Here is a 24710-nt window from a genome sequence, read left to right as displayed (position 1 = left end):
TTCCTGGTTCTGTTGCCAGTAATGACTCACGTGTGCCACCCGCTGGTGCATGCACAAATAACAGCTGTCTACAATCTCCTCAGACGCTGAATGAATCACTGCTGCCAGTAGAAACGTTGCCCGCGGAACAAAAACGCTTTCAATTCATGGAAATTCCGCTGATATTTTGTTTTCAAAGGAGAAAATGCAAACAACATGGTTGTACCAATATGTCCTTTCTTAATCTCTTCTCACTTAACGGGATGTTCGCTGCCTAGGTAACGTAGGGGAACTCCCACTGCCAACGCCCCAAGTTTAGTCAGGCAAATTAAGAAAGATCACGGCTTTAGTCAACATGTAGGCCTATTTTAAAATAAACGAATATTTAGATTGTGTAGAAATTTTAAATGTTGTGTTTTTTGTTTGTTCCTTGTACATGTTAGTTAAAAATAAAACAAAAAGAATCTGTAATACCATACAGTAGCCACTAGATATCTGTATAGCCCTTTACATAAATATTCAGGGCTGTGTGTTCCCAAGTTGTGGAAATGAGACATGATTGCTTAGTTTTAATAGGTTTTTAGCTACAACATAGTTACTTACAGCTACTGTATATGACATTTTCTTAAATAGTTTATATTTTGCAAATATTTTACACTGGACCAAATTCTTAATAAATAAAAGGTTTTCCAAAAAAATTATATTTCTTCTTGCTTGACTTTATTTATATATGTGACCTTGAAGTAATCCAAAAGTAATCAGATTACATTGCTTTCATATTGTGGTACTTGGATTACGTTACTGAATACTTTTTTCATGAAGTAATTTGTAACTGTAACAGAATACATTTTTAAAGTAACCCTCCCAAGCCTGCTTTTAAAAGTAATGAGTTACCATATTGTGTTACTTCTAGAAACTTATTGGATTGTGTTACTTTTTCTCACCTCCTGGGCTTGGCTTGCTTGTTGTTTTTTTAATAGCAAAAAGAAAGAAAAAAAAGAAAAAAGGGGAAAAAAAGGAAACAAGTGATGTTTATCAAAAGTAATTTTTGCTTATTAGTATGGCGGATCAGCTATACTAGTATCAGCAGCAAAGACATTGGTTAATAAAGAGAATAAATACATATGTATGTTTGCATTTAACATTTATTTATTGCAGGGTTGCAAGATACTCTGGGTTTGCATTTCACTGTTTTTATTTATTTGAAGGAATACTGAATCTATTTTTGTGCAAGTGGGATGAATAAATGCATTCTCACATTTAGTGTAGAACTACAATAACCATCGTTTACACGGTGCACACAATGTGCAACGCCTCTGCACCTTTCTCCTGATTTCTCTCAATAATATTTATTGTACATTTAAAATGCGTTACATTAATAGTTACTTGAAAACACGGTAATATTATTACATAACTTGTGTACCCCCAACACTGTGCATAATACACCGTTTTTAGTCACATTTGTCATTCAGAAACACAATAGATTTTTAGAGTGGTTTCGATAATGTAGTCAGGCTGCTTCAAGCATGTATAGACAGAATTCTATTAATATGATTAATATAATTATGCCATTATGTCGCTCAAGCTTTGCAGTAAAAAAATTATAAATAAATAAATAAATAAAATAATAATACTAATAATAATAATAATAATAATTCACAATTAAATGAAAATATATAGTTTAAATTTGTATGAAATGCATATAATCATTTCATAATTACTTCTATTGGCTTTTAAATATGGCTACTCAGAATGTACTGACACACTTTTGTTAAACTAAAATATACTTTAATGTAATTTTTTTTGAAAATTTTGGACTAAACCACTCAATTCATATGGATAGTTTTAAGATCTATTTACAAACTTTTTAAAGTGTCAAAGTGGTAGTTGCATAGCTGTCAATGGAGGGACGTACAACTCTCAGATTTCATCAAAAATATATTTATTTGTGTTCTGAAGATGAACAAAAATCTTATGGGTTTGGAACAAAATGAGGGTGAGTAATTAATGAAAGAATTTAAAATTTTGGGTGAACTATCCCTTTAAGAAACACATGAAAGTCTATGCTCTTGATTTAAGTGGCATTTTATTTAATTAATATTATATTATTTGTGAGTAATATTTTTTATTATTATTATTATTTATTATTTGTGATTATCATTTTACATTCAATACAATTAATTGCACTTCTTTTTCACTTGTGCAAATTGATACATACGCATTGTGTGATTTGCAAAGCAGTCCAAAAGGTGTTATATGAGGTTGAATTGCATGTGATTTGCGTGAGCATAATAATACTTATGCAAAATATCAAACTGGGCCCTTATGAGGGTTTATTTGCAATATACATCAGTCCATGCTGATTATTTGCCTATTATTTTGTAAAGCTCCTTGTCAGGACTAATTAGCCTGCTTAAGCATGTATGTGTGAAATGTATTTTGTAGGAGAATCAATCAAACAAACAAACAAACAAACAAACAAACAAACAGAGAATAGACGATTTGGGACCAGACTAATTTCCTACATTCCACACACACACACACACGCACGCACTTCAAAATCATCTTCATATTCCTAATTCTCTACATACTCACCCTGACATCTGTACCTGTAGAACTGTGTACTCTGATAATTAACTTACAACTGTCTGTAACTTGCTTCCACTTCCCTTGTTGCCTGGAAACCTGACAGAGACAGGTTTGAGAAGTGACTCACTAGATCCATAGCTGTGGGTGAACTCAGACTAGATCAGCGACTGAAAGAGGTTTGGGAATTGTTCCACTGCGGGAAAGTCTGTCAAGCAAAGGGAGTTCAATACAAAAATGATGAGTTGTAACTTATGGCTGAAAATCAACTTGTCTCTCTCCATCATGCATTTTTGAATTGTCTTTTGTCTTATCTCAAAACCACAAGCAAAGCCACTGGCGCATCCGCAAATTCAATTCATCTTAAATTTATTTTCGTTTTGCATTGTACCATGTATAAAGTAAATGGAAAAAGTCAGTTTATAATATTTGTGATTCCATAAGCCTTTGGGAGAATGTTCTACATGCAACATGCTACATGCAAGCAAAAATGTCATTTCCCTGTTCCATTTGTATGTCATGCATGTTGCATGATACACAAACCTAACAGGGACAGAGAACAACTTGGTTTTAAAATACATTACAGTTCTAGCTCCCAACACAGGTTGCGTTGGCATCTTTGAATCTATGCAGAGCAGGTCGGGAAAAAGTGAAAGCCACAGCAAAAATCCCTGTGGGCTTTTAGACAGTCCCTAAATTTGGTGTAGACGTTCCCTCATTCATTTTTTAACTACTGTCCATTTAAAGTTCAACAACATTGCTTTTTATAAGTGGCAGGCTGTTCTCCCCCCCATCTTTGCTTTCATTCGTTTTTGCTTTTGCTCTCAAATAAAGTGCACTTCCAAATGTACCATGCCATGAGCATTTTGCATTGCATTTGGAATGTGGAAGAAACAGAGGAAACATTGGGCATTTTTATATTAGCAAGGCAGCACAACTAAAATGACAGAGAGAGAGAAAAATAGGATGAATGCATGAAAGGTGGCAGGCATTTTCCAGTTGGGTGACAGTGAAAAGAGCACCTTGTAAAACCAAGCTGTGCCATGGATCACAGAAGCAGGCAAGAGACTCCCACACCTGCCCCCTAAAAGCTTTCTGAAATAGATTTTCCTCCTCAAAGTGACATGCTAACCTCATTTGTCTTGCTAGCAGACTGACATGTGGGCAAGGTGATAGTGGTGAGTGCTTTGAGACAGGGCTGATGTGTGACGCCCCTTTGTGTGTCATGAGCTGTATGAGAAATACAATGCTTTTGATGGATCGTCTACGCAAAACCTTACAATTTGTTAAAGAAAGAAAATAAGAATTCACCAAGATAAATTATATTTGAAATTGTTCATTTACCTGAGAGATGAAATGACATTCACACGTCCCACAGTACAGCTGTTTGAGTCAGATATGTAATTGTCTACTTAAAGATTTTGCTGAAAATAAATACAAATCAGGAAAGTCAGCACTTTTCAATACTTCACAAGAACACAAGCTCAGAAGCAAGTTGACAAACCTTGCAACAGTTGCCTTTAAAGACAGAAATAACAATATGTCCATGTTATGCATAGACCTACACTGCCCTGCAAAGGCAAAAGACCTTAACTCGCTAGAGTGTGAAACTGAGAAAAATTACTTTAAAGTCTCTGTTTTGTCCAGACAAAAGTATTATAGGTAGGACTCCCAAAATTTGACAACTAGTTGCTATAATGAAGAAATGTTTGTATGCAAAAAATCTTGAGCTCAAAATTGACCTTTGACCCTTGTTTGGCTGTTACTGTACTCTGCCTTTGTATCATATGCCAAAAATAAGGAGTCGTGCAAAGGCAAAAGGCAGTAACTGACATATAATCAATATTTGCTTGCTGTCCCCCATACGAACACCTAACCAAGGTCTCCCAGCTAACAATTTTATGTTCCCAGAACGTTCTGGGAACATACATTTTTGGTTCCCAGAACGTTTCCAGAACGTTCCCAGAGGTTCCCTTAAGCTTAGGGGAATGTTCCGGGAAAGTTCCTTTTAAAATAACCTACAGGGAACGTTCCTAGAACATTCTTGTTTGGTTCCCAAAAAAATAACCAATACGGGAACGTTAGGGGAACGTTCTGTGTTTGCATCATGGTATGTGTTTTAAATTATATAGAAGACCTTTGGTTGTTCCTATTTAGTGCTATAATGATCAGGATAGTGCGGCAAGCCGGCAACACTAACAAAGTTAAACAGCTTGACAGTTACAGATAAACAGATAAGTAAAACGTAAACAGATAAGTTACTTTGCAGAACAGTATGTACAGTATGAATAAATGCAAGAAATATTTTCACAATAAAGATAATTTAATTATAATTGAATACAAATGTTTTTAAAATAAATTACAGAGGAGCAGTCATTTATCAATTTGCAACAAGAATTGCAACAATAATTGCGTTTATTAGAGGTTGAATTAAAATGGCGGTGACAGTTAAAGGGTTAAGGGCCACCAAACTGCTCAAGATGCACAGTCAACGACCTCGACTTGGATTACTGCTTTTTAATTCTGAGATAATATAGACAGAGTCATCCGAAAAAAAGTTGGAATCACTTTTACCATTTAGGTTAGCCTACTTTGTAGGGACGTTAGCGATAACTAGCTTAGTGCTATATGGATTTGTGTAAGATCTGACATGAACACCTGCAAGAAGGAAATATGGCTCAAACACGTATGGATTGTTGTGGATACAGCAGATGACGTGCATTGCTATGGATTATGGATTATGGATTATGCATCTTCCATGGCTTATATCGGATTGCATGGAAAGGTAGGATGCCAGTGTATTTAATAATTGGTTTTCGGCGTCTGATGTGTGGCGAGTGTCAGCGTCAACGTTAGCGCTAACTTACGTGACACAGATTAAATTTAGCTAGCTAAATTGTAAGTAAATAAATCACTGACATTGACAGATCTGAACCATCGCCCTGAACGAAAATAACAACATTTATGACAACCTATTAGCTTGCATACCATCTAAGTATGGCTTGTTCACCTTGCTTTGTTTCTGATTGCATACTTGGAGCAGTTTGTCTGGCCAAAGATGTGTTGTGTGTATGTTATGTGGTTTGGTGACAATTAAAGAGCGGCAAACTTTGACAGTATGAAAAAGCCAGAGTACAGTAACATCACAGCGGCACCGTAACATCTCTCTTGATGCCAGGCTAAACAAAGTCAGAACACCTTAACTCAACTTCAGCGTGCTGGAACAAAGGCAAAGAGCCGTAACAACTGTTACAGCGTTCTGCTGTGGTTTCTCGTATGGTTTTGGAAGGTACGGTTGTCATAGCCCTTTATTTTCTCGTTAAAACAATTAAATTGACTCACGATATTTATTCACATGATAAAGGAGGTCTCAAATACCACAAAAATGACACTAACTCATTTTTGACCTATCAGTAAGCCCCTCCCCTCTAACACAGATGAGCAAATGGAAGTTGAGTATCAGTTGCAAGGGCACCGGAGCTCAGACATCTTAGGTTTCAGTGCCATAGAGAAGATCAGAAGCACTCATCGGTTTGATGGTGTTTATGCTACAAAAATGGTGAAACGATGTGCCTGGGGTACTTCTAACACTGATTCTAAATATTCTAAGAGGATGAGCAATGGAATTTATTTTATTCTATTTCCTAAATCCAAATAAGACAGAACAAAATGTCTGCTTTGGAATAAGCTGTGTATTAATCCAATGATGTAGGTGCAGTGACCTGGTTCCCTAAGGATTCCACCTCAATCCCAATGAAGACGAAAACGTTGATTTTCTGGTTGTCATACTCTCATTAAGATACAATTAAAGTTAGTAAGTCCATGCTAAGTACAAACCTAAATAGCTAACTGTTCTCACGTCATACCGACTGGTCTACAATTCAGTGCCTCTCCATATTAAACTGGTTAAATGTAAATTTATTTGATCTTACCCTGTGGTATATGAACAGTATTGATCCTGGATCGCGATCGTTACGACCGTAACATGAGGCTTCTCCCGCTTGCATTGTGATCTGTAAACCCAAATTAATCTTGTTACCCACCATATTTATTTTAAAATATTTTATAAACCCCTCCAAGGCTCGACGAGAGGTGGTCCTTCTGTATCCAAAATATATCAAAACCATCTTGGGACAAGGTTTTCACACTGACAGATGTCATTGAATGGCAGTTAGCAACTCCATTTGTTTGTCAGAGTTCGCAACATTAAATAAGGGGGGCGGGAATTACCGATAGGTCAATTGCGAGTGTTATAGTCCTGTATATCAGTACAATACTATTAAAGGAACACGCCAACTTTTTGGGACTTTAGCTTATTCACCGTATCCCCCAGAGTTAGATAAGTCCATACATACCTTTTTCATCTCTGTGCGTACTGTAACTCTGTCTGACGCACCCACCGCTAGCCTAGCTTAGCACAAAGACTGGAGGTAAACGGCTCCAGCTAGCATACTGCTCCCAATAAGTGACACAATAACGCCAACATTTTCCTATTTACATGTTGTGATTTGTATAGTCACAGCGTGTACGAAAAACAAGGTCACATGAGACACAGCCATCTTCTAACCGTATACATACTGGGAACGATATTCTCAGAAGACGAAGCACTGCTACATGGGCGGAGTGATTTACTCCAATTCTGAGCGAACTCTGCTCCTCACCACAGGGCTTCTCAGGCGCTGCGAGCAAATCACTCCACCCAAGAAGCAGTGCTTCGCCTTCTGAGAATATGTGACCATGTTATTTGTACACGCTGTGACTATACAAATCACATGTAAATAGGAAAATGTTGGCGTTATTTTGCCACTTATTGGGAGCAGTCGGGTCAATTTTTTTTATTTATTTTTTTATCTTTGGTCGGACTCAGGCTCATTTAGCTTTTCTCCTTTCATCGTGCCCATAATATACGTACAGAGCGCAGGCTACTGTATAAAATATAGTTATATTGATAATATTATAAATATGCAACGCGATATGCGATCACGCGAGTAACGTGACGCGCGTGCAATGCATTAGGTGACAGTTGACCATGCAGAACATCAGGGAGAAGTTGGAGTGTAAAGGAGTTACTAAAAGTTCCCAATACTTCAGGAAAAGCTGCATTTTGAACTAGTTTTGATTTGATTACCGAGCCTGAAGCCTTCAACAGTGGATGCTATTCTTTTTCTTCACAACACTCGAGAATAAACAGGTTGTACAGCCTACTCAGTTCAACAGATTTTTTTTCTTTATTATATTTTTATTATTATTTAACATTAGCCAGTTGGTGAAGAGTTCTTTGAAACGTTGTTCTTCAGTAAAGTTACTTGACATCAAAAAGAGGTAGGCCGTAAATCTTTATTTACTGCTGGATCACATTTGGCTATATCATATTCTCTACTGCATGCTTATGCTTCTCTGTAATGGACAGTCTGTATTAATATTTGTCGGCATAATTGTCGGTGGTGGTAGTTATGTTTGAGGCCTATAATACAATTTTACATAGAGCGTATGTAATGTGTGCGTCTAGCAGAGACAGCGCGCATCAGAGAGCGCGCGTCAGAGGGAGCTTTAAGTGATATTGATGTTGGTCTTGGGTCGGGTTTGGGCTGAAAAATTGCAGAAGTTTTCGGGTTGGGGCTGGATTAGGGCTTGAACACCACGGGCCAGGTCTCGGTTAGGGCTGGATGTTTTGCCCCGTGAAGGGCTCTAGGCAGTATGCTAGCTGGAGCCATTTACCTCCAGTCTTTGTGCTAAGCTACACTGTTAGCAATTGATGTAATTTTTACAATAAAATTTACAACAACATATTGTATTCATGTTTTTATTGTAAATACAAATGCATGATGGGAAATTTATGGACAGTCCTGTAATTTTGTTGTAACTACACTGTAGAAGCATTATTTTACAGCCACCGCATAGCATTGTGGGATTGCTGCGATTTGAATTTTGAAATTGCGCGGTACCGTGGCGGCCAACGGCACCAGAATCAAACACTTTTGGAAGAAGCAGCTTTTGGAAGGAACACATCTCAGGTATGAAACGTTAACATGAAATCTATTTTTATAAGTCTATGGATATATTAATACCGGTCATATGAGTGGTGATTGTTTCGTTTGGTTTTATTTCAGTGACATTAGCTTCTGTGACGTTCGCCCCGACTCGACTCGCTCACTCCCGGTAAAACAACACCATGAACTGACCGCGGTGAAGTGGCGTCTTCTTACTCAACCCATACGGAAAAAAGTTACCACATGCAGCTACAAGGTACGAGATATTCACAATTTTTCGCTTGGTATATTTCAGTAACATTAGCTAGAGTAATGTTAGATATAACGTTAGCTCAACTCGCCCCGCTCACTCCCGGGTAACGACGTTATAAACCTGAACTGACCGCGGTGAAGCGGCGTCTTCTTTAAGTTACTCAATCCATAAAGAAAATGATAACGTTACCACATGCAGATACACGGCACTATTTTCAATGGAAAAACAAACATGGTGAGTAGAATCGAGTAGAGCTGAGCTTGTAACGTAGTCTAACGTTAATGGAAAACAACCACCACAATGACGATAGCTCAAATAACGTTAGCCCAGACTGTTAAAAATAAGCATTAACGTTAGCCCGATCAGTTAGCTCAGGTTATTATTGCATTGATTACACGTGCTACTGGACAGGCTGTCGTAACATTATTAGGACTTCTGCTTTGCTGTCTTGTAATCGGGGGTCTTGAAGCCGTGGTTTGCACACTAGCATAAACAAAGTTTGTAGATTTTACGGTCACTGAATAAACACAAGCAAACTTTAGTTGAAATATGGGTTTTAATTAAACGACAATGCTGGTATCTTTAATTATGTGAGTCAGCTATAACTGTGAGATAAGCTGAATATAGCATCTGGTATGCTCATATGTTATAACATTACTTTGTGCTTGGCAAACCAGGTTGGAAGAGCAGTCATGTAACTGTCTGTATCTAAAATAAACTGCGCGTGCGCAACTAAATCCAACCAGCATCGTCATAAAATTATTATTTTTTCCGGAGCCTGGGTTCTGTTGAAAAGCTTTCAATGCTCTCTTTGTCTTCAGAAAAGGCAGCAAATTATCAGTAGTATTAAAATTAAGTTAACCATTTTGTTTGTCTCAAATTACATGTGGCTGCCTGGCAGACTATATGGACTAAAATAATAATAGATTTTTTATTTGGTATTTGTGTAATTGGTAATACATTTGGTAATGTTTACGTTTTTTATTCCCTAGCCTAGCCCTCTGCCACAGCTGCTGATATCCAGAGAGAGAGAGAGAGAGACCTATCCAGCACACCTTGCTAAATTGTGCAAGGTATATTCTTCCATTATTTTATAGAGTAGTTCACTTTTAAATGAAAATTACCCCATGATTTACTCACCTTTTATTATCATATTGTGTTAATGCATTTCAGAAGAGACACTAATAGCAACAAGTGTTCATAGAAGGAACAGTTGTGATGGGGCCCAAATCAGTCTTTTGAATGGAGTGGCTGAAACCTTCGCTGCTTACTATGTGTTCAACATGCAGTATCCTAAAGACGCCTCAGGGACTTTATACAAAGGTATGTTTAAACTGTTTACACACTAATAAAGAAAATGAGGTAACACTTTACGGTAAGGGTACATTAATTATCATGAATTCATGTATAAATTCATGCATGAATTACGCATTCATTCATGCATTAATATCTCATGAATCATCAGGAAATAACACAAGTTCAACGTTTTTCATTCATGACTTCATGAGTGAACAACACCTTAATAAAAAAATTTACTAAGATGAGTATATCATCATGAATTATGATTTATTACGCATGATCGTGATGCTTTTCTTTGTTCACAGTTATGCGACCATTAGCACATTGTTCATCAGTGTTTCTAAGGACCAAAGAAAACACTGTGAACAAAGAAAACATCATGATCATGCGTAATAAATCATAATTCATGATGATTTACCCATCTTAGTTATTGTTTTAATTAAGGTGTTGTTCACCCATGAAGTCATGAATGAAAATGTTGAACTCGTGTTAGTTCCTGATGATTCATGAGATATGAATGCATAATTCATGCATGAATGTATACATGAATTCATGATAATTCATGTCCCCTTACTGTAAAGTGAATCCATCATTCTCATATGTAACGTCCCATGAATTATTACCTTATTACCAGTATTGTTAGGTTCTATGATATATTCTATGCAATGATGTCAATAGATAGGTTTCCATCCAATTAAAACATAACTTTTAAACGCATTCGTAAAAATGTGGCAAAAAAACCCTCTAATTGGAGAGCATTTCAATCAACTCTGTAATGCGAATTATAAATGGTCACGCACCTAGGAGTCGTGAACAGCTGTGGGATCAAAACGTAAGGTTGACAGGACAACTTGAAACACCTGATATAATTGCAAAAAATGCAAATTTGTCAATCCACATAGAAGTTTTTGTTCACATTAGAATATTTTATGTGAATTTTAACCGTTTCCAGTCAGGATTTCTTTTTCAAATGGTTAAAATGTGCATTAAAAAGTTGGATGGAGACCCACCTATTGCTGTTAAGTGTCTGTTCTATAGTAGAGTTGGTTTTCCCCTGCAGGACATAATTTGTGTAAACAGAAGAGACTGACGGACAACAGTTTAACATTACAACTTTCATTAATTCATTAAATTAAATTGTATGGTTAAAGTTGTTAATGTTAAATAAATACATCAAAGTCATTTTATTTTATGAGCAAGTAGGTTACTTATGTTTTTTACACAGTATTTGTCATTATTTAACAGATATGAAAACTTAAACTTTTTTCCTCTCTCGGTTTTCAGAGCTTTTTGTGGAATCCACTCCCAGACGGGCAGTAAAGCCGAGAAGAGACACAGGCTCAACGCACCTGTTTGCACCCTCCTAAGAAAACTGGACTTTGAGTTGATGGGATAGTAACATGAACAACTTCCCCTATGCAGTTCAAGTCTGGCTGGACACCTTTGTTCCATATCATCGTGTTCCCCCTGACGATAGGCTGCCTGGACGTCTGGAAGTGAGCTTCTTCATTAAAGGGATACTCCACTTTTTTGGAAATAGGCTCATTTTACAACTCCCCCAGAGTTAAACAGTTGAGTTTTACCGTTTTCGAATCCATTCAGCTGATCTCCGGGTCTTTAGAAGAATGTCAGAGTTTTTGGTCCCATTTTATTTCCATAGTATATATTTTTTCCTACTATGGAAGTCAATGGGACCAAAAACTGTCTGGTTACTGACATTCTTCTTGGTCCCATTGACTTTCATAGTAGGAAAAAATATATACTATGGAAGTCAATGGGACCAAAAACTCTGACATTGTTCGAAAACGGTAAAACTCAACTGTTTAACTCTGGTGGAGTTGTAAAATGAGCCTATTTCCAAAAAAAAGTGGAGTATCCCTTTAAAAGTAAAATTTTGTTTGTGTGTGATAAAGTGGATACTTTTGTAATATGTATTTTTGCACAGTTTGTTAATAAAAAAAAGAAGAAAATATACCATTGTTGTGTTTTTAATTGGCCAATACGGAAAATGACAGCTTTTTACTTGTAATATTTATACTTGTAATGTTTTACAGTATATTGATTTGTCCTGTGAAATTACAGGAAATTCCTGGCTACTGAGTTGCCGTAAATATAACATTTTGCTGTAATATTTACAGTATTCTATCCTGTGAAATTACAGGAAATTCCTGGCAAATACCCGTAAATTTACATGATTATTGTAATTAATTACAGTAGGGATGTTGTATTAAGTATTACAATAACAGTCCTGTATACTGTTTACAGTAAATTTACGGCAACTATTAGCCAGGAATTTCCTGTAAAATTACAAGAAATTTCTAACAGTGTAGGCTAGCGGTGGGTGTGCGTCAGACAGAGTTACGACACGCACGGAGATGAAAATGGTATGTATGGACTTATCTAACTCTGGGGGATACGGTGAATAAGCTAAGGTCCCAAAAAGTCGGCGTTTTCCTTTAAGTAACTTACATTTTAGACAGTATTCACAATTACTTTATTTTGCTCCGCCAACAAAAATAGAAGCAAACAGTCTCACGATTTCAGACAATCAACAGAAAAATCAATCCATAGACTCAGTTCAACTCCATCTGGAACAACAAATAATAAAATGAAAATAATGATGGGAAAAATAACACATCAGTCAAGAATGCTTTTCATAAACATTGTGCCCAGAAGAAAAAATATATATGTGCTGCTCCTTTAAGAAAGCAGGTAGAAGAATTACTACACCATGCTGTTTGTCTCTTTAGACTTGCCGTAGTTCTCAATGCATGCAACAACCCTGAAGCACAGCTGAGCACTTTTCATCATCTTTTACACGTTTTGTCTTCATAACTCTGAAGAACTTATGTCTGTAAGTGATGGTTAAAGTTGCATTTTCATGACAACCTTAAGTAAAGACCGTTTGAATTACGTTTTTGTGTGAAAAGTGTTAAAAACGGTAAAGATGCTAATCGCGTTAGCCTGTCTATGGCGTTTTCCATGTTAAGTTAGCATTCATGCTAATCGCTATATAACCATGTGTGGTTAATGGGTAAATTTAGTGTGTTACTGTATTTTGTGCTTTTCAAAGTAGTATTTAATCCTGTGTTAATAAGAATTTAACCTATTCAAGTTTATTAATATGTACATTTGTATTTCTGTATTGCAGTTTCACAGTGCTTCTGATAAAACATCCTAAACGTCCTACTACTTCCTGGGTGTTTATTGAAGAACCTGTTAGCTGTCTGCCAAGCTAGAAGTCCTACCCAAATTTTAGTAAGGGCAGAACAGTGAAAAGACACTAATTCGACGGGTTACATCTGGAATGTGTTGCCATGTGGAAATGCACAGCAATCTTCAATAAAGCTGCCTTCACTATGGAAGATCTCGAGATACGATCCCAATGCTCTAACACTTCACGTAGCAGCCGGTCTTCTTCAGCAAGTGTTATAGCAGCCAGAGCACGTGCGAAGGCAGAGGCTGCTCGCACTCAAGCATCATTTGCTCAAAAAGAAGCAGACATGCTAAAAGCACAAGCATATATCGAGGAAGAACAACAGAAAGCTGCAGCTGTGGCTGCTAGGAAGAAAGCAGAGCTTGAAGCAAACCTCCACACTCTGCGACTAGAGAGTGCTGCTGCAGCTGCCAATGCTGAAGCTGAAGTTTTAGAGGCAGCTGCTGAGAACGAAGCAGGGGATCCTGATCGCATAAGCTTAAAGAGTGAATGCGTTGAGCAGAGTTTTGCAACGAATCCAAAATCTGACCACTCTCACCATGACTCGCAACCCCAAGAACCGGTGCCAACACCAACACGCCAGCTAGCAATGGAAGTTGGTGAGCCAGTTAAAAGATGCACGGAGAAGGGTAGCACGCAGTCAAATGAAATCAGCGTCCACGAGTTTCAGGAATTACCCGCTCAATACACATTCATTCAAGAACAAGCTCCTTCGAGTTGCCACCATCAAAGTCCATATAAGTCCGCTCTGTACGACTTTGAGCGTCCATATCATTCATCTCCACTACGAGGAAGTTCTAGCCACAGAGATCACACACACATGGCTACACTATCAGGCAACCATGACCAACCTTCTCAGCCTTATTCAACATTTGCTTCCAGAGAGCCCGAGTCTGGTTCAGCAGCTATGTCAGACTTAGCCAAGTATTTGGTACGCCGCGAAATGGTGAGCTCAGGGCTACTAAAGTACGACGACCAACCAGAGAACTATAGGGCCTGGAAGGCATCCTTCTACAGCTCTATAGAGAGCCTACACCTAGCACCAAGAGAGGAGTTAGATCTCCTTTGCAAATGGCTGGGACCAAAATCTTCCGAGCAGGCAAGGAGGATAAGAGCGGTTCATATCCATGATGCAGCAGCGGGTGTGAATATGGTGTGGCAAAGGCTGGAGGACTGCTTTGGATCGCCAGAAGCCATAGAAAATGCTCTCTTCAGGAAAATAGAGGATTTTCCAAAAATCAGCAACAGAGACAATCAAAAGCTGAGAGAATTTGGAGACATTCTTTTGGAGATAGAGGCTGCCAGAGCAGATGGCTTCTTAACTGGGCTCAGTTACTTGGATACATCTCGTGGCATCACTCCAATTGTTCAGAAACTGCCATACTCCCTGCATGACAAGTGGGTCTCTCTAGCATCTCGTTACAAAGAAGCCTACAGAGCTCCATACCCACCATTCTCTATATTTGCAAAGTTTGTCTGTGACCAAGCCAAGATTCTGAACGACCCGAGTTTCGCATTACTTACTGGTCCAAGCATGAACAAAACTGAAAGACCCTTTAAACAAAACTTAAAAACACCTGTTTCTGTCAGGAGGACGGACGTCTCAGTAGACACTGACAACTATCAAGACAACTCGGGAGAAAAAGCACCGATCGACCTAGACAAGCAGTGTCCCCTACACCTCAAACCACATCCCCTGAGGAAGTGCCGTGGTTTCCGAAGCAAACCTTTGGATGAGAGAAAAACCTACCTTAGGGACAAGAACATCTGTTACAGGTGTTGTGCTTCATCCAGTCACCTAGCCAAGAACTGCGACAAAAACATTCAATGCAGAGAGTGCAATAGTGATAGTCACCCAACAGCACTTCATCCGGGACCAGCTCCGTGGACTTCTGGAGCCCCTGTAATGGCGAAAGATCAAGGCGGGGAGCAAAGGGAAGGAGCCTCTTTAGCTATCACATCCAAATGCACAGACATATGTGGGACTGCTTCCAGGTCAAGGTCATGTGCAAAAATCTGTCTTGTCAGTGTTTACCCAGTAGGCCATAGAGAAAGAGCCGTGAGAACCTACGCTGTTGTCGACGAACAGAGTAACAGATCTTTGGCAAGAAGTGAGTTTTTTGAGCTCTTTGACATCAAGGAAGGTTCAGCTTCATACACATTGAAGACATGCTCAGGAGTCATTGATACCATAGGGCGACGAGCTAACAACTTCGTCATGGAGTCTTTAGATGGTAAGACTCAGATCCCACTCCCATCTCTGATCGAATGTGATATGTTGCCGGATGATAGGTCAGAAATTCCCACGCCAGAGATCGCCAAACACTATTCTCATCTCAAAAGCGTTGTGGGCAAGATCCCTCCACTCGATCCCACAGCAGCCATCCTTATCCTACTCGGACGTGATGTACCAAGAGTGCATAAAGTCCGAGAGCAGTGCAACGGACCTCACAACGCACCCTATGCCCAACGTCTCGATCTGGGCTGGGTTATCATAGGAGAAGTGTGTTTGGGGTCAGCTCACAAACCAGACTCCATCAGTGTCTACAAGACTAACATACTGAGTAACGGCCGTCCATCTCTTTTTGATCCTTGTCCAAGTAAGCTTCACATCAAAGAGAAGGTGGATGTTCAAGTACTTCAACCCGGAGTTGCACATCTCGCAGATGTTGACAACCTGTTTAGTGAAACGGATTGTCTTGGTAAAGGAGTCTTCCAGCAAACGGCCCGGGATGACAAGCCTGCTATGTCTGTGGAAGATAAGATCTTTCTGGAAATCATGGACAAAAAGATGTTTATGGACGACTCAAACAGTTGGGTGGCTCCATTGCCTTTCAGAGAACCAAGGCGCAAACTTCCCAACAATAGAGTACAAGCAGAAAACCGTTTCAAGACACTACGCCGTAGGATGGAAAGAAGTCAGGAAATGAGAGAACACATGCTTGCATTCATGCAGAGAATCTTTGAATCAGGACATGCAGAACCAGCTCCCCTGCTCCCCCGAGACCAAGAACGCTGGTATTTGCCAATTTTTGGGGTTTACCATCCACGCAAGCCAGGTCAGATTCGAGCTGTATTCGACTCCAGTGCTAAGCATGATGGTATTTCCCTGAATGACATCCTTTTGAGCGGCCCTGATTTAAACAACTCGCTCCTTGGGGTACTTACTCGCTTCCGTAAAGAACCGGTTGCTGTAGTAGCAGACATAGAGCAGATGTTCTACTGCTTCAGGGTCTGCGAGGAGCATCGTGATTTCCTGCGGTTCCTCTGGTTTCAGAAAAACGACCCTGCCAGAGAGGTTGCAGAGTACCGCATGACTGTCCATGTATTTGGAAATAGCCCCTCTCCAGCCGTTGCCATATATGGTTTAAGAAGAGCTGCTCTACAAGAGGAAGACGAATATGGCCTGGAGGCAAAACAGTTTGTCTTGAGAGATTTTTACGTGGATGACGGTTTGGCCTCATTTCCTACCAGTGACCTCGCCATTCATGTACTAAAAAAGACTAAAGAAATGTTAGCAGTTTCAAACATCCGACTACACAAAATAGCATCCAATCACAAGGCTGTGATGGAGGCATTCCCACCCGAAGAACGGGCTAAAGAGCTAAAGGGTTTAGCACTGGGGGTAGACCCTCTACCTGTGCAGAGAAGCTTAGTTCTCAATGCATGCAACAACCCTGAAGCACAGCTGAGCACTTTTCATCATCTTTTACACGTTTTGTCTTCATAACTCTGAAGAACTTATGTCTGTAAGTGATGGTTAAAGTTGCATTTTCATGACAACCTTAAGTAAAGACCGTTTGAATTACGTTTTTGTGTGAAAAGTGTTAAAAACGGTAAAGATGCTAATCGCGTTAGCCTGTCTATGGCGTTTTCCATGTTAAGTTAGCATTCATGCTAATCGCTATATAACCATGTGTGGTTAATGGGTAAATTTAGTGTGTTACTGTATTTTGTGCTTTTCAAAGTAGTATTTAATCCTGTGTTAATAAGAATTTAACCTATTCAAGTTTAGTAATATGTACATTTGTATTTCTGTATTGCAGTTTCACAGTGCTTCTGATAAAACATCCTAAACGTCCTACTACTTCCTGGGTGTTTATTGAAGAACCTGTTAGCTGTCTGCCAAGCTAGAAGTCCTACCCAAATTTTAGTAAGGGCAGAACAATATATATTTTCATTTATTATTTGTTGTTCCAGATAAGTTGAACTGAGGGCTGTTCCATAAAACAATATTAAAATGCAAGCCAGGCTTATTTTGGTTAGTCAGACTTAGTCTCGGTTGATTCTGTTTCATAAAGCAAACTTAAAATAGTTCAAACTCAGTTACTCTGGCAACTTATGCTGGGAAACTAACCTGGTCCAGGGCAGGCTAACTGTCAGGCTAAGCCTCAGTTGTTATACAGTTCCACTAACACTGACAGAGAGGAACTGACACTCTCTCATACCATTATTGGACTTTATTAACCACTATTAGTCCAAAAATAAATACACAGTATACAGAAAATCAACTTAAATAAGGCTACAATGATAAATGAGACAATATTGACCTACAAACGTGTTAAATTATATTGTATATGAAATGTTTATGTTAATGTTGGTTTATATATATATATATATATATATATATTTTTTTTTTTTTTTTTTACATAAACAATTGATAGTATTCAATATAAATTAACATGTTTGTAGGTCTTGTATCATTTATCATTGTATGTTGTATTTATCATATATATATATATATATATATATATATATATATATATATGTATATGTATATATATATATATATATATATATATATATATATATATATATATATATATGTATATATATATGTATATATATATATATATGTATGTATATATATATATATATGTATGTATATATATATATATATATATATATATATATATATATATATATATATATATATATATATATATATATATATATATATATATATAATCCTACAGGTTTTCTTTTCTCACTGACTGAATGTTCTGTGCCCAAGATTGAATTAGATTGTTTTAAAGATTTATAAATACATTTCTCTCTCGTTTTGTTTGGCAGCTGAACATTTTATGGTTATCAGAAGAACATTGTCATGATTCCTGTCTTGTGTTCTCCTTGTCTTGTGTGGACTTTTGTTATTTCCTGTTCTGTGCCAGGTTTTGTAGTCCTTTGTAGTTTTTCTTGTTTATTAGTCTCTCCAGGTGTTTCTAATTAGCCCCGCCCCCTTGTAATCTTGTTTAGCTTGTTTGCCTGTGTATTTAAACCTCTGTGCTTCAGTTGTTGGTTGTCGGTTGTTGTTTCCTGTTCCTGTCCTGAGTTCCGTCGTTCTGTTGTTTGCCCTGGATTTCCTGTTTGTTTCATTAACCCTCTGAGGTCTGAGCTGTTTTCTGGGCCATGGAGGTGTTCTGACATGCTCTGACATTTGTGTTTTTTTCTGTTACTAGTGACATTTTCATGGCTAAAGTCTGATTACACTGTATTCAGCACAAACTCTGCTACAATAATATATCAGCAGCATGTATGTAAAAGTTTGTAGTTTTGAGATAATGACATTTATGCGTGGTTTGTGAAAATACCAAAAAAAAATTCTCACTGAAATAAGGCCATGAAACCCATACTGATTATTTCTTCACAAGACTTTTGAAAATTGTATGACATAGCCTAGAATATTTGTTATGTGAAAATCACCCTGACTGCTCATTCAGATAAGAATAAAATAAATAAATTTAATAAATAAAATAAATAAATAAAATTTCTAAGACGTGTTTTGTGTGACAAAGCCATATGCGAAAAGGCGTGATCATCTCATGAATATGTAAGCTTTTAACACCTGAGAAAGACAAAGACACTCCCCTAACTGCCCTATTAGGAGCGATCAGGCCCTGTCATTCAGAGCAACCTTGCACAAAGAATGAGGAGATTTAAAAAAGAATGGCTTTTAGATTGTTTGGATTTATTTACAACACAACACAATCCAAAAATACAAATGACAAAAGAGCACATTGAAAACAATGATCCAAAGACAGAGACCTTTGTGCCATTCCTAAAAACATTGTACATACCTTTAATTTCCAAGGTGTTTGATTTTCACTTTACCATGTTCATGTACAGAGACTCATGTGAATGTTGAAGTCAGCAGGACTCAGTTGCATCTGGTCCCTGAAAGAAAAAAAAAAGTATATGATAACATAATGATATCAAGAGAAACTATAGGGCTGCACGATTTTGGGAATAGATTTTAGATTTTTCTGGTTAAAATTTATTTTTAAAATTCACAGAATACACACACACACACGTTTCCAACAATATATAATGAACACCAAGTTTGTTGTGCCTTGTAGGCATAGGCTACGCAGTGCTGCATAAAATAATAATAACAATAAATTAAATCTTCCAAAATATTTCAAGAACAACTACGCTAGAGAAAAATATATTGATTATCATATGTTACTTCAAATGTTTCCATTCGTTATAATGATATGAAATGAGATAATAGTAAAAACATAAAGCCTAATGTTTGGTGCATTTTTCCTTTCAAACGCAATCGCGCTCCAAAATATGATACATTAAAACCCACAGCGCGCTCCAAAATATGATACTCAAACCCACAGCGCGCTCCAAAATATGATACATTCAAACGCCATCGCGCTCCAAAATATTAAACATTATGGTTATACATATCTATGTTTGAGCAGATATCCACAAACAGTATTTATCAGGAAACACGGGTCTAAATAGTATAATATTCACCATATACAGTATCTAGCAACAGTTCAACTGCAATGTGAAGTTTATGCAACAATACCATAAACTAATAAGTAAGAATTTCTTACCTTACATCTTTCTTGTCTTCAAATCGCGTTCTTCTTCTTCTGAGTTAAATCCAATGTAAGCTCAGACGTGTCTTCCAAACTCGACGAAAAGCAGAGACTTGTGAAGTCTTTTGGTGTTTTGTGTTTGAGGTAACGAGGGCGTTCGCGTCCCATGTGGAGATTTGCATGTGAATCTCTTTTGCGCGAGTGGGCGTGTCGAATTAAAAAGTAATTAGCAAGCGTTTGAGATACTGGACATCCTGTTGGTTTTATACAAATTACTTAAACAGAGAATATTTGTTTTCAGTTTGAATCCGATCATTTAAAAGTACACACTTAAATGTTTATAAAGGTAAATGGCTCATAAATGTGTGAGAAGTATTCGTTGAGTTATGTTTCAGTTTATAGACGTGCTCAAGAAAAAAAAGTTCACCGCGACGGAGAGGCACAACGCACACCCTGTTTATTTTCTTTATTTTACAAAAGCACAATGTTTTGATTTGATTGTAAGTGGACACATACAAAAGTAGAAATATCACAGATTATTTTTTTATATTTCTTTTTTCTGTATAACCATAAATGACGGAGTAATTTAAGTTTATGTTGCTGCTATGTGAAAACAATCCAGCAAAACGCGGGGGCGCGTTTCTCGACCTCAGAGGGTTAAAGTAGTGCTTGCATATGGATTCTCTCTCCGCTTTGTTCCTGCCTCAAACGTTACAGAAGAACTCACCACAACATGGATCCAGCAATTTGTCTTTTTCGCCTCAGCCAGGGTGACCGTCCGATCGAAGATTATGTAGAGGAGTTTTGTGGCCTTTGTCATGGGGTGGATTTCAATGATGAGGTTTTGAAAGACATGTTTCGCTATGGGCTTAAGGACAATCTTGACTACCTCATGCCTGACAATACCCCTCAATGGACGCTAATTCAATATATTGACATGGCCCTTTTATTGAGCTGTTCGTCCTTGACTGGGCTTTATGAAGGAGGAGCTCCACAAGCCCACAATATCCCTGTAGTGTATTGAGTAGAATGTACCCAGAGTAAACTCAGGAATAAGCACTGCTTGGCCACTCTAGATTAACTCAGGGTTAGATTCTGGTTGGCCAGTTAATTGTCTAAAGAAAGAAGAAACCATGTGTTCACAAAGTTGTTCATTCTGATATTGCACAGTAAAAAGAAAAGAAGAATTGCCCATCGTTGTCTCGACTCTAATTTGTGTTAGACAAACACAACAGTTGGCGACGAGGATTTTTGGATATTATGGAAGTGCTGTCTCCTAGTTTTTTTTTTCGGATGGTTTTTTTTTTCTTCTAGAAGTGACAAAGACAGAAGAAACTCAGCCTCACGGCGAGATTCTGCGCAAAATAGTAAGTGAATTAAGAAAGAAGGCAGGATATATCGGAAAGATTGATGCATTTGAAAGTGCCACGGATAATTGGACTTTGTACTGTGAACGAATCGAGCAGTATTTCAAAGCTAATGACATTGATAATGAAAAACGAGTGTCAGTGTTGTTGAGTGCGATAGGAGGGAAAGCTTATGCTTTGCTGAGAAGCCTCACTGCTCCCACAAAGCCTGCTGATCTTAGTTTTGACAACATTGTGAAGACAATGCAAGAGCATCTAGCGCCAAAACCGCTGTTCATTGCAGAACGATTCAGATTTCATAAACGGAATCAGAATGACGGAGAGTCAATCGCAGTTTATGTAGCTGAATTAAAGAAATTGTCAGAACACTGTCAGTTTGGGGATGGATTAAATGACGCGCTGAGAGATCGTCTAGTCTGTGGCATTTCACAAGAGAGTATACAGAAGAGATTGCTCACGGAGGCAGATCTAACATTCAAAGGTGCAGTTGAAATTGCTGTCGCCATGGAAACGGCTGCCAGAGACGCCGTAGAGCTGAGATCAGGAGTGAAAATGTCTGTAAACAAGGTGACCACTGCAGGTAAACCTAAAAGAACAATGCAAAAAGTTGAACTGTGTTACCGTTGTGACAGGGGTGGACACACAGCAAATCAGTGCAGATTCAAAACCGAAATGTGCAGAAAATGCAACAAAGTTAGACACATACAAAGAGCATGTCGGTCGGATGTACCATACATTGAGAAAGAGAGACAGTACAAGGTTCAGCAAAAGAAAAGTAGGAATGTCCATGTTGTCGCCCAAAACTCAGATGAAGAAAGTGACACAGGGTTGGCCAATTTAGAAATCTACAGTCTGAAAAGTGACTTAAAACAAGCAATCTGGCTTACACCTCATGTGAATGGACAGAAAATCAGAATGGAACTGGATACAGGCTCCGCTGTATCAGTGATGTCACAGTACGAGTTTGAAAAATATTTCAAAACGACTAAATTAAAGCCATCGCCTGTTAAACTGAAAACATATACTGGTGAGCCCATAATCCCTCTAGGGGTGATGCCCGTGACTGTAAAGTACAATGATCAACAGAGTGAATTAGATCTGTACATAGTACGAACAGAGGGACCAGCACTTTGGGGACGTGACTGGTTGAGGAAGTTGCAGCTGGACTGGAAATCCATAAAAAGTCTGCAAGTCACAGTTCCTACATCGACGTGCACTCAATTGAAACTGGAAAAAGTGCTGGATGGGGCTGTAGCAGTGTTTCAGTCGGGAATAGGAACTCTGAAGCATATAAAAGGAAAGATAACCCTGAATGAGAACGCAGTACCCAAGTTTCACAAGGCGCAGCCTGTTCCCTATGCTATTCGCCAGAAAGTGGAAAATGAGCTGGATCGGTTGGAAGCTGAAGGAATACTTTCAAAGGTTGACTGGAGTCCCTGGGCAACTCCAGTTGTTCCTGTTGCCCAGAAAGATGGAACTGTTAGACTTTGCGGGGATTTTAAAGTCTCAGTCAACCCTGAATTGCAGGTAGAACAATATCCACTACCAAGAATAGAGGATATTTTTGCTACACTTGCAGGTGGACAGCTCTTCAGTAAAATAGACTTGGCGGAAGCATATTTACAGATGGAAATGGAGGAGGACTCAAAAGTGTTCTTGACTATAAATACTCTCAAGGGCTTGTATCGCTATAACAGGCTTGTTTTCGGCGTCGCCTCAGCACCGACCTTGTGGCAAAGAGCTATGGATCAGGTACTTCAGGGTTGTCCTGGTACCCAATGCTACCTCGATGACATCATTGTCACAGGTGATAGTGACAGTAGTCACTTGGAGAACTTAGCACGGGTTTTAAAGAAATTGGAAGAGTATGGACTGCGTGCAAGACGGGACAAGTGTGAGTTTTTCAAGAATACCATCACGTATTGTGGACACAAAATTGATGTGAATGGTCTGCACAAGTGTCACGACAAGCTAAGAGCTGTTTTAGAGGCTCCAGAACCAAAAGATGTCTCGCAATTGAGGTCCTTCCTTGGATTTGTCAATTACTACAACAGGTTTTTGCCAAATCTGGCTACTGTTCTCCATCCTCTAAATGCCCTGTTACAAGCAGGAAAGAAATGGATGTGGACAAAGCAATGCAGGCAAGCTTTTCAGGAAGCAAAGAAACTAGTGATGTCAGATACAGTTCTGACTCACTATGACCCACACAAGCCACTAAAGTTGGCATGCGATGCCTCACCATACGGCATCGGGGCGGTGCTGTCGCATGTGATGGGTGATGGAACAGAGCGCCCCATAGCTTTCGCATCACGCTCCCTCAGTGCGGCAGAGAAGAACTATGCGCAGATTGATAGGGAAGCTTTGAGCCTGGTATGGGGCGTAAAACGATTCAATCAGTATCTGTATGGAAACAACTTTACCTTGGTTACGGACCATCAGCTGTTGGTTTCCATCTTCAGTCCTCAGAAAGGAGTTCCATTGACAGCAGCAGCACGGATGCAAAGGTGGGCATTGTTTCTTGGAGGACATAGATACCAGATTGAATTCAAAAGAACACACAGACATGCTAATGCTGATGGACTATCACGTCTACCATTGGATGGGTGTGATTCAAAGACAGAGAACGTAAGCACACCTTTGGACGTTTTTACAATTGCTCAGCTTGAGAGTTCTCCTGTTACTGACGAAATGATTCGGAGAGAAACCAGGAGAGATCCTGCATTGTCTCAGGTATATTTAGCTATACAGTCTGGCTGGAATGCAGAGCAGAAGATTCGTTTCACACAATTCTATCAGCGCCGTGATGAACTAACTCTGGATGGTGGTTGCATCATGTGGGGATTAACCCTCTGAGGTCGAGAAACGCGCCGACGCGTTTTGCTGGATTTTTTTCACAGAGCAGCAACATAAACTTAAATTACTCCGTCATTTATGGTTATACAGAAAAAAGAAATATAAAAAAATAATCTGTGATATTTCTACTTTTGTATGTGTCCACTTACAATCAAATCAAAACATTGTGCTTTTGTAAAATAAAGAAAATAAACAGGGTGTGCGTTCTGCCTCTCCGTCGCGGTGAACTTTTTTTTCTTGAGCACGTCTATAAACTGAAACAAAACTCAGCGAATACTTCTCACACATTTATGAGCCATATACCTTTATACACATTTAAGTGTGTACTTTTAA

General features: G+C 38.5%; 1 long non-coding RNA gene across 2 annotated transcripts; it reads left to right on the top strand.

Moving 5' to 3' along the window:
• Nucleotides 1-8304: 8304 nt before the first annotated feature.
• Nucleotides 8305-11765, top strand: LOC309492872. 2 transcript variants are annotated; one of them, XR_014203728.1, is made up of 5 exons: nucleotides 8305-8579; nucleotides 8676-8811; nucleotides 9801-9881; nucleotides 9982-10131; nucleotides 11392-11765. It is a non-coding gene; the product is annotated as an uncharacterized lncRNA (long non-coding RNA). The 2 variants fall into 2 exon arrangements; XR_014203729.1 differs by having other exon boundaries at nucleotides 8305-8811; nucleotides 11392-11763.
• Nucleotides 11766-24710: the final 12945 nt, after the last annotated feature.

The sequence above is a fragment of the Leuciscus leuciscus genome, assembly GCF_965113295.1.
Source record: "Leuciscus leuciscus genome assembly, chromosome: 2".
Taxonomy (NCBI): Eukaryota; Metazoa; Chordata; class Actinopteri; order Cypriniformes; family Leuciscidae; genus Leuciscus; species Leuciscus leuciscus.
The sequence above is the reverse complement of the archived record's forward strand: the minus strand, read 5'-3'. Positions and strand labels throughout refer to the sequence as shown.